General features: G+C 42.2%; 1 long non-coding RNA gene across 1 annotated transcript; it reads left to right on the forward strand.

The window, feature by feature from the left end:
• Window positions 1-9,435: 9,435 nt before the first annotated feature.
• Window positions 9,436-10,765, forward strand: LOC128627753 (uncharacterized). The gene is made up of 3 exons (XR_008392049.1): window positions 9,436-9,571; window positions 10,135-10,280; window positions 10,709-10,765. It is a non-coding gene; the product is annotated as an uncharacterized LOC128627753 (long non-coding RNA).

Here is a 10,765-nt window from a genome sequence, read left to right on the forward strand (position 1 = left end):
TCAAATCCAGTAATAAACTTGTCTCTGCCTTCAAAGTATATGCAGAAGAAGAAGAAAGTCTCCCCTACTTGCACTTCTGTGGTCATCATCCTAATCCAAGCAAGGATATATTTTCTGCTGGATTATCATGATGATCTCCTAATGCCACTATTTCTACCCCTGCTTTACTGCATATCTACTTTCCACAGAGCAAGTTAGGTAATCTTCTTAAATGTAAGTCAGGTCATGTTATAATTCTGCTCAAAACCTTCAAATGGCTGCTCATTTCACCCAGAAAAAAAGGTCAAGTCCTTAAACTGACCACAGGGTTCTGCACGATCCACCCACAGACTTAAACATACATCCCCACCTGCCTTGCTCACTTCACTTCAGCCACACTTGGTTTCCTGGGGCTCTTCAGGCAGACTGAGCTTACTCCTGCCTTAAAATTTTTGCACTGGCCACACCCTTATTCAAATTGCTCTTCCCCCAGATAATCAAATAACTAAATCTCTCTTGCCTTTAAGAATCTGCTCCAATGGTACTTTGTCAAATTTCTACCATCCTATTTGCAAAAACATCTGACCCCAAAATCTGGGCTTTCTAATCTACATATTCTCTTTTTTCTTCATAAGAGCATTTTCTAATACTGTCTACAAATTATTTATTATAGCTATTACGAATATTCTGTATCTTCCGCCTTACTAGACTATAAACCGTAAGTATAGAAACATTTTTATGTTTTATTTACTAATGTATTTCATGCACTATGCCTCGGATATTGTAGGTACATCATAGATATATGTTGCATGAATGAATGAATTTGCAATTCTAACCATTAATTAAATTATTTTATAATTATATTTTATTGATTATGTGATTACTGTTGTCCTGACTTTCCCCCGTCCCCCCCTTCCCCCAGCACCCCCCACTCCCTCAGGCAATCCCCTCACAATTGTTCATGTTCATGGGTCATAATTTAAGGTTTTTGGCTACTCCATTTCCTACACTGTACTTTACATCCCATGGCTGTTCTGTCACCACCTATTTGTACATCTTCACCCCCTCATCTTGTCACCCGTTCTCCCACATCCTCCACCCATCCGGCACCCACCAAAATGCTCTCTGTGCCCATGATTCTGTCTCTTTTCTTCTTGTTTGTTTTTTAGACTCCATCATTGATAGATATGTATTTTTGCCATTTTATTGTTCATACTTTTTATCTTTTTCTTAAATATATCCCTTTAATATTTTATATAGTAATGGTTTGGTGATGATGAACTCTTTTAGTTTTTCTTGTTTGGGAAGCTATTTATCTGACCTTTGATTCTAAAAGAGAGCTTTGCTGGGTAGAGAAATTTGGCTGTAGGTCTCTGCTTTTCATGACTTTGTCTTGCCAATCCCTTCTAGCCTACAAAGTTTCTTTTGTAAAAATCAGCTGACAGCCTTATGGGAACTCCTCTATAGGTAACTAACTGCCTTATTCTTGCTGCTTTTAAGATTTACTCTTTATCATTAAACTTTGGCATTTTAATTATGATGTGTCTTGGAGTGGACCTCTTTACATCCATCTTGTTTGAGACATTCTGTGCTTCTTGGGTTTGCATGTCTATTTCCCTCACCAAATTAGAAAAGTTTTCTTTCATTATTTTTTCAGTTTCATGCTCTTTCTCTTCTCCTTCTGGCACCCCTATTATGTGAATGTTGGACCTCTTGAAGTTGTCCCAGTGGCTGTTTAAACTATCCCCATTTTTTGGATTCTTTTTTCTTCTTGCTGTTCTGATTGGTTGTTTATTTCTTTCTTATGTTCCAAATCATTGATTTGATTCTCAGCTCCATCTACTCTACTGTTGTTTCCCTGTAAATTGTTCTTTATTTCAATTATTGCACCTTTCCTTTCTGACTGGATCATTTTTGTGCTGCTGAGGTCCCTCACTAAGGATGTTTCTTGAGCATCCTTATAACAAGTATTTTGATCTCTACATCTGATAGATTGCTTATCTCCATTTTGTTTAGCCCTTTTTCTGGAATTTTGATGTCTTCTTTCATTTGGGCCATTTTTCTTTGCCTGTGCATTTTGGCAGCTTCCCTATGTTTGTTTCTATGTATTAGGTAGAGCTGCTTTGACTCTGTATCTTGGTAGTGTGGCCTAATGTGGTAGGTGTCCTGTAAAGTCCAGTGGCACAGCCTCCCCTATCACCCAAGCTGGGTACTGAAGGTTCATCCTTGCTGTGGGCTGAGTACACCCTGCTTGTAGTTGAGCCTTGGTTTCTGTTGGCAGATCAATGGGACGGATTTACCCAGGCCAATTAGCAGCAAAGATTGGCTGTGACCACTTACCACCAACTTCTGCTCTCTGTGGAGGACCGGCTCTCTGTGCAGGGGCAGGGTGGTGGTGCTCCTGCATGGTCTGTAGCTGTCCACTGGGTATGTGCTGGCCCTGGGGTTTTCTGGATGATGCAGGCCAAGGTCAGCGCCCACCTGTGTATTGCCTGGGGCCACCCTGCCTGATCTATAAAGCAATGTGAGATAGCTTGTACTTGTTCTGGGCTTGGAGAGTCCCAGGCAAAGCTAAGCTGTAATTCTCAACTGGCTGCTGCTAGTGCCAACCCTGGGGGTTACTGAGACCAGCTATTTCTTGTTTGAGAGGATTTAGGAAGTTGCGAAGCATGAGCCAAGCCAGCCATTCATACATAAAAGCAGCTTGAATGGGCGTGTATGTTGGGTGAGGCAGTATCTGGGGATCTCCAAGGCAGGTCAAACAGTGTTAGTCAGGTTGGTGGAGTCTCAAACATGGCACCAACTTGCTGGCTCTGTTGCTTTCTGGGGGCAGGTTTTAGAAAAAGGACAATGACCTCTGCTCACCTTAGTGCCCAACACTTCAGTTTCTCCCAGTGTGCCACTGGTGCCTTTTCAGCTGCTACCCCAGTACTGGAGCTCAGAGGGAGGTGAGTTGGAGTAGGTGAATCTGTGTGTAGGTTCTTTAAGAGGAACTGTTTAGGGCTCTAGAAGTTTCTTGCACTGACTCAGTCCCTGTTGATTTTTGCATCCAGTTGTAGGGACTTCCCTTACTGGTGCTAGAACCCTGGACTTGGGGCCCTGGTGGGGAGCTGGGACTCCTTGCTCCTAAGATACCCTTCCTGAATTTTTATCCATCACATGTGGGTGTGAGACCAGCCCATTCTGCATCTTTACCCTTCCTACCAGTCTAGATGAATATTTCTTCTTAACTCCTTGGTTGTTGGACTTCCATACATTTTGATTTTCTGGACGTTCTGGTTATGTTTTATTTTTAAGTTTGTTGTTGTCCTTCTTTTGGTTGTGTGGGGAGACAAAGTGTACCTACCTATGCCTCCATCTTAGCCAGGAGTCTGGAAGCTGCCTTTTATAGTCAAAGCACCTGCCCAGCTTCTCTATTAAGTATATTTTATGCAAGTGAGGTATCCAAATTATGCAATTCTGATTGGACAGAGCAGGTCTCAGGCCATTGGTTGAAATACAAAAACCAGGGTTTCCCTGCAGTAATTGACTCAGAGAGTTAAACAAGTGGGACAAAGTTCAAAAAGTTAAGACTTCAGTGTGACTGCTTCCCATTACACAGAGTATGTGAGGAGCCCCCGTCAGCAGTTAACCTTTAGACTCTTATTATTTATAAAATTAAGGCCCTTGGTTGACCTTGGGGTGTCCTTCTCAGCAGGTAAAATCCTTCTTGGGCTTCTCTTCAAATGAATCTTTCTTTTGGGGGTTTACAATTATAATCACAAGAAAACTGAGGCTCAGTGATGTTAACTGATTTTTCTAAGGGTACATGGTAGCTATAATGGCTAACACAGGACTAGAACAAATATCTTTGTATTACAGCAAAAATGTTTTCCAAATTTTATTTTAGCCCTGTCTCGTGTGGCTCAGTGGATTAAACAAGTGTATTCAGAGCTGGCCTGTGAACCAAAGGGTCGCTGGTTCCATTCCCAGTCAGGGTATATGCCTGGGTTTCCAGTCAGGTCCACAGTAGAAAGCATGTGAGAGGCAACCAAATTTCATTTTAGCATAAATATCATCCCTTGAAAATAATCACAAAATAGCAATTTGTTATCAACAAATAACAGGATCCTATTATTCTCATCTTGGCCTTGTTGTATTCAACTGTAGCTGAGTTGCTAGTAAGTAACAAAAATTCGTTCAAGATTTGGATAGGTCATAGTAAAGAAAAGTATCTAGATGTATATCAACAAAATTGGGGGAAAATTCAATAAGCAAAAATCTGTGTTTACACACCTGAGTAAAACTTTCACTGGAGCAGAAAGCCCCAGGTGCCTAGCAATGGGAAAAACAGAAAACAAGGACCTCACCCCTAGGATGACCTTTCCTCCCCTAGCATATCACTGGTCATGTGGTTTAGACCCCCCTGACCTTTTTAAAAAAATCTTTTGAGGGAGGGAGAAGGAGAGAGGAACATCAATCAGTTGCCTCTTGCATGCCCCCAACTGGGGACCTGGTGTGCAACCCAGGCCTGTGCTCTGACCAGGAGCTGAACCAGCAAATTTTGGTGGGCAGGTTGGCACTCAATCCACTGAGCCACACCAGCCAGGGCCCTCTGACCTTTCATATTGCTGGTCATGTGGTTCAAATCCTCCCCTCACCTTTCCCCCTCTTGCATGTTGCTAGTCATACAGGTTAGACCCCTCTGGAGGGGGAACAAATAAGGAGGCCAGAGAATAGCCCTTAAGCATTAAGACCCCCGGACAATGAGGTTCTGAGTTATAAAATATATTTAGACCTCAGTTATGTTTGAGCTCCAGGCCCAGTAAAGCAGCGAAATCAGACCAAGTGATGCCACGGCTCATATTGGGACCAACTGCAATGATGAATGACCCCTTGTCTAGTATCAACAAATCAGTGGAGGTGGAGACCTGACCCTGAGATGACATACCTGGAAAGCTGATGAATATTCTATTGAATCCTCCCCTAAAATCCCCACCCTTGGAAGCCCTTAAATCAGAGGACCCAGCAAGGCTGTCTCTAGGGAGCACACCCGCACATTTCCCCAGCCCTTCCTGACCCAGGTGAGGTTTTCTTGCTTTTTTCTTGCTCCTAAGCTCCAAGGACCCTTCTTTTGTCTCTGTTGCTTGTTTTCTGAGGTAATTTCTTCGATGGCTTCTTATTCTACCTCTGTGACTTTCTATGTCAACTTTGGCTTGTATTTGAGTCTTGGTTCTGAATTCTTTCTTAGCTAGAACTCAAGTACTGATGTTGCTGAACTGAGGTCTGGTCCGTCTCCACTGGCCTAACACCTGGTGCCATTTTGCTGCCAACAACTGGACAGCTGTTAAATCTAGAGCTAAGTATCCCAGAAAAATATTCAATTATCAAAAGGGCTTCACTCACCAGCTGCACATTGTTGAGATTTTCTAATATTTAAAAGTCATAAAGGTTTCTATATGTACTTAAAGTGATATTATGGAATGTTACTATTCCTTTACATAAATTGGTCCCTTTACTATTTATTCAATTATTCATTCAAGTGAACTCACTAAAGAGAACTGCACTGCAAATATTTAAATGGCTCTTGTTAGAAGCAGAGTGAATCTGCATTAAGTAGGCTGGGGAGCTCCATTGGCAAAGTCTGAAAACAAATATTCAGAATCAAGTGCTCAATTTTCCATCCAGTACACCAGTCTCAAGTAGTTTCATTATCAACATGTCTCTGTAAGTTCACATTGCTAGTGCTCAATACATATAAAAAAGTGCCATTTTAAACTTAACAAATAAACATGGTACTCAGAAACTGGTAAAGGCAGGGCTGAGGAAACCCTAGGTCTGAAGCAGTAGGAAATGAAGTCACAACCCAGTTTTCCTTCTGGACCACAGGCAAGCGACTGACTTTGGAGTCCATAACGACGTGCTTGTAGATATTTGGCGTGACTAGTGCCACGTGGTTTCATGTCACTGAACATGTAACAAAGCACAAGAAAAGAGGGGCTGAGGTACTGAGAAAAGGAATATATCAAATTGCATCCTAAAATATCAATCTCTTCCAACAGATGTAAACACTTAGGAGCATCTGAATCATTCATTTTGAAAATCCAACAGAACCTTTCTTGGACAAGCAGGGCAGATTAAAGCAACAATAACTCCTGCTTCACTCAACTGATTTTCTAGATTGAGCTGACAAAAGTGATGTGCAGAAACCTGGAGTTGCTCCCTTTCACCTACAAAATTAAAACACCCCTCATGTTACAGTGCCAGAGACCCACAGCACCAGAGCCAGGGAAATCCTGATAGAGGCGCGGCACCCAGAGCTGAAAAGTCTGAGTTAGAACCATGCACTGAGTGGTGTTATATATAAAATCATAATCATTTTCAGATTGAGCTAATTATCTGCCAGTGACCAAATTCTCCTGGGACTGTGGCTCATCACCAGATTGCCAAAAGCGGGCAAGGTCTCGGTGTGCTCAGGGAAGAGTAGAGAAGGTCGATATGCCTGGGAAACAGAATGTGCAGGCGGGGTGAAGGGGAAGCGATGAACAGTGACCCGGGAGTTGGAGGGGCTAGGCCAGTGAGGTACGTGGCTGCCCTGCTGATTTTCTAGTTGTGGTTTCTCAGCCTAAAGTGATATGGCTTCACCTCACCACTCCTCTGAAACTCAGTTTGTCAAAGTCACCAATGACCTTCTTATGACCAAACACATGAGAAATTTCCAGGCCTCATTTAACTTATCATCTAGGGCAGTAGTGTACCCAAAGCTGGCCAGTGAGAGTAGAGTACATCTTGGGTATTGTCATTAAGGGGGTGCATTTTCTGTAAAGATTTTTAAAATAGTAATAAAAACTTACAAAACTTGATCATTTTTTATTATTCCAGACAACGTAAGTATAAAATATTCCTCCCCAAATGCTTTTCTTTATCTAAGTGCCACACAGTTGCCATAGTTCTTGTTGTATTTTAATAACATATTGTTGCTATATATGTATATTACAGTTTGTTACATAGATACATATATGTATGCAAAATTCAAATAAATGCATTTTTATTATATATTCTTTAACAAATATTTTATTGTATCCTAAAGTTAATTTTGGGAGTCCGCAGTTAGGAAGTTCACCTCAGACACACGTGGGCTCAGAGACACGTGTTCGTTTGGAGAGTAAATCCACGATCATTCCAATTCACTCCGGCTTGCGTAGAGCATGGTTTGTGTCTCCGACCCATTCACGTCTTTCTTTACTCAGCACAAAGTAAACATGACAACACAACTGCAAAGATGAAGAAACAGAAATGGAGTTCTTTTAATTCTGTTATTTCACATTGCCGCATTAGGAGTTTTTATTTGTACTTAAAATTGGAAACAGCGAAACACAGACAGACCCACGAGATTTTATTTTCTCAGTAAATACAAATTCTAATCTATACCTGAAGTAGTTTACTGAGTTGACATAATACCCTTAAAATTGAAAATTGTTCACGTTAAAAAATGCGCTCATTTTAAAATTAAAGGACAGCCCTCGCTGATATAGCACAGTATTTTGAGCATGGGCCTGCAAACCAAAGGGTTGCCGGTTCAATTCCCAGTCTAGGGCCCATGCCTGGGTTGCGGGCCAGGTCCCCAGTAAGGGGCACATGAGACACAATCCCACACTGATGTTTCTCTCCCTCTCTTTCTCTCTTCCTTCCCCTCTCTCTAAAAATAAATAAAATCTTAAAATAAAGAAATAAAATTAAAGAACAAATCATGAAATGAAGATGATTATTGATTTTTACATGATGATGACTGAAAATTTTTCCACCGTATGGAGGAGGGGCCCTGCCCTGGGTAGTAAACGCATCGGTCCTGCGGGAGGCTGCATTCGGCACTTGTGCCCACGCCAGCCACCCTCCCCAAAACACTCTTTGCTTTTGGCATCCATGATACACACTTGTGCAGAATTCTCTTCTCAGCCCCTAAAACACCATTTTGCTCAGGGGTCTGTTCCAGGTTGTCATCTCTCCTTCACCTACAAGGTTCCTTGAGCAATGGCTTTGGCTCCAAATGGCTGCCATTATTGACCGCATGCCGACAACTCCCAAATCTATTCCTTTGGCCTAAATCTCTCTCCTGAGAGAGATTTGGATAAAATAACTTGTTTATCCACCTGTCTGCTGAACATCTCGTCCTCAACATAACTTAGACACCTTCAGTTCATTCGTATGAAACCGAGCTCAGTAACTGCACCTGCTCCATAGTGAAGTCTGAAAATGAGGAGTCTTTCTTGACTCACCCCTCTCCTTTTACCCCATGCCCACTCACTTATCAAGGCTGACAAATATCTCTCCTAAATATTCCTCATGTCATCCGTCTGTCTGCTTCCTCACTATCACCACCATCACCCAGGCCACCGTCACCTCTCGCCACAGAATCTCCAGTACTGTACGAGAATGTACAGCAACATTGTAGACAGAGAGCTCTTTCTAGAGGGTAAACTGGATTGCAGCACTACCCCAAGCTTAATGTCATTTCATAACTTTCATCACTTTTACTCACAAAATACATATAAAGAGGTTTTTGTTTTTTTTTTACCTTCAGAGCCTCGTCTCTCAACCAGCATGATCTTATTCCAGTATTTGAATGTTTCAGGTTATCTCCTACCACCAAACCACTGCTTACACTGTACCCATCCCCTGAGTTCTAAGAAATTATTACTTCCTTTGCAAAGCCTGACTACAGGTCAGGTTTGGGTCAGAGGCTTTCCTACTGCACCTTATCGGGGCACCAACTGGTAATTGCTATTTGTCTGTCTCTCCTATTAGTCTTTCAATTAATTAGGCTTTAAATTCTTCAAGAACAGTCACAGATCTGTCTTATTCCCACATTGTATTCCTAAGACATTACACAACGCTTTCATAGAGTGGGCACTAGTAAGTCTTTTGTTAAATAAATGAATATATTTATGAATCTCATTTTCCCTCATGAGGATTTCTCTGCCCCATGGATCACGACCACTTTGTCCATGGCTGACAGCAACACTTGTTTCACTGTGACTTATTTCATTCCTAAAAAACTTTTCCTATGCTGTATTATTTATAATCACATTAATTATTTGATTCATAACAGATTATAGTATAAGAAATGATACCTGCTAAATGAAATTTGGCAGGGTTTTTTTTTCACCCTCAGAAATGAAATGTGGATGGAAAATACACTTCAAATCCACCACCTGCGATGGAATGTAGGGCTCTGGCCAAGCTTAGAATTGTCCTTTCAATTTAAAATGCAGGTATCAACAGTGATGATCACTTTAAGTCTCTCTCAGTTCTGAGCTTCAGGGCAGTGTGTAGAGTGGATCTTTTCTGATTCCAGGTGAAGGAACAAAAACACTACCAAAGTCAAGGTATTTCTTTAAGAAAAGGATGATGCTTTCATCACTGAAGAGGCCCAACTAAAGTCTCACGCCAAGCAGGAGAAGGGGAGGGGCCCCGGCCTCGTCTCCAGCAGCACGACCTTGCTTCGTGTTTCTATCAGCAGCAGCGGCTGCCTCCCGGCCTGGTGTTTACATAAAGATGAGAAGCAACTGGACACTCTGCTCATGCTGGCCCAAGGCAGAGCTGACAGCAGCAGGTAACAGGCACCTGGACGGGGCTCCCCGCGGGCCATCAGGGGCTCTAATCAGCTTCTCTTAGCTGGCAGATTTTGAACAGTGGGAATGTTCCAAATGTGTCAGGGCATATTTTTCAAACATCACTGCGGATTCATTTGTTATGTCTTGACTTTTTTTAGACCTTGACAATAAAGGGACATTTTTAACCAAGGAAAGGAAAGAGAAGCTAGTGCACACTGATATTTTATGACAAGCCAGGATCCACAGAGAGATTAACCTATTTCTTTGAGCTCTTTGAGGCCCTATTATCTGTGACTCTTTATTATTTTCCTTTCTACAAGTACGATTATCTCTAAAGGGTGGTGGGGGTAGGGTGTGAGTGGGGGGGAGAGTCAAGCTAGAGTTCCATGTTTATGTGCTCTGAATTCTGACATATTTCAAAGTGTGTACCTCACAGTGCAGTCTGAGGAAACCCTGGGTGCTGTGTGAGTGCTGTGTGTGTGTGGTTTGTTGTATGTCCTGGATAGAATATAAATACTTCAAGTATGAGAATGTTATTTTTGTTTTATTATTCTCTCCCCAGGACAACAAACATATGATACTCAAATTTTCACACCCATAAAACACAAAGATTTCTAACGTGTTTTGTGCATGTTTACTGGGGGCTGCACCACCTCTGGGAAGATATTTAAGGAACAGAATTTAGAGCGCTGCAATGGACTGTGATTGGTATGCCTCAGTTGGTTGGGTGTCATCCCACAAAGTGAAAGGTCACCAATTTGATTCCCCGGTCAGCGTACATGCCTGGGTTGCAGGCCCGGTCCCCAGTTCGGGTGCATGCAGGAGGCAACCGGTCAATGTTTGCCTCCCTTTCTTTCTCCCTCACTTTTCCTCTCTCTAAGAATAAATAATTTTTTAAATGGACTCCTTTGTAATTTCATATATTTCATAGGGAGCAACGAGTGATGTATAAATGTCCTAGGGCTGCTGTAACAAATCACCACAAACTGGGTGGCTTAAAACAACAGTAATTTATTCTGTAGGTGCTCTGGAGGCCAGAAGTCCAGAATCAGTTTCACTGAGCCAAAATTTAGGTATAGCTGGGCCACAGTCCCCTCAAAGGCTCTTGAGGACAATTTGTTTCTTGCTTCCTCCAGCTCCTCCTGGCTACTGGGATGCCTTGACTTGCGGTGCATCGCTCCAATCTCTGCCTC

This window comes from Artibeus jamaicensis, unplaced genomic scaffold (genome assembly GCF_021234435.1).
Source record: "Artibeus jamaicensis isolate MK-2021 breed Jamaican fruit bat unplaced genomic scaffold, CSHL_Jam_final contig_466, whole genome shotgun sequence".
Lineage (NCBI taxonomy): Eukaryota > Metazoa > Chordata > Mammalia > Chiroptera > Phyllostomidae > Artibeus > Artibeus jamaicensis.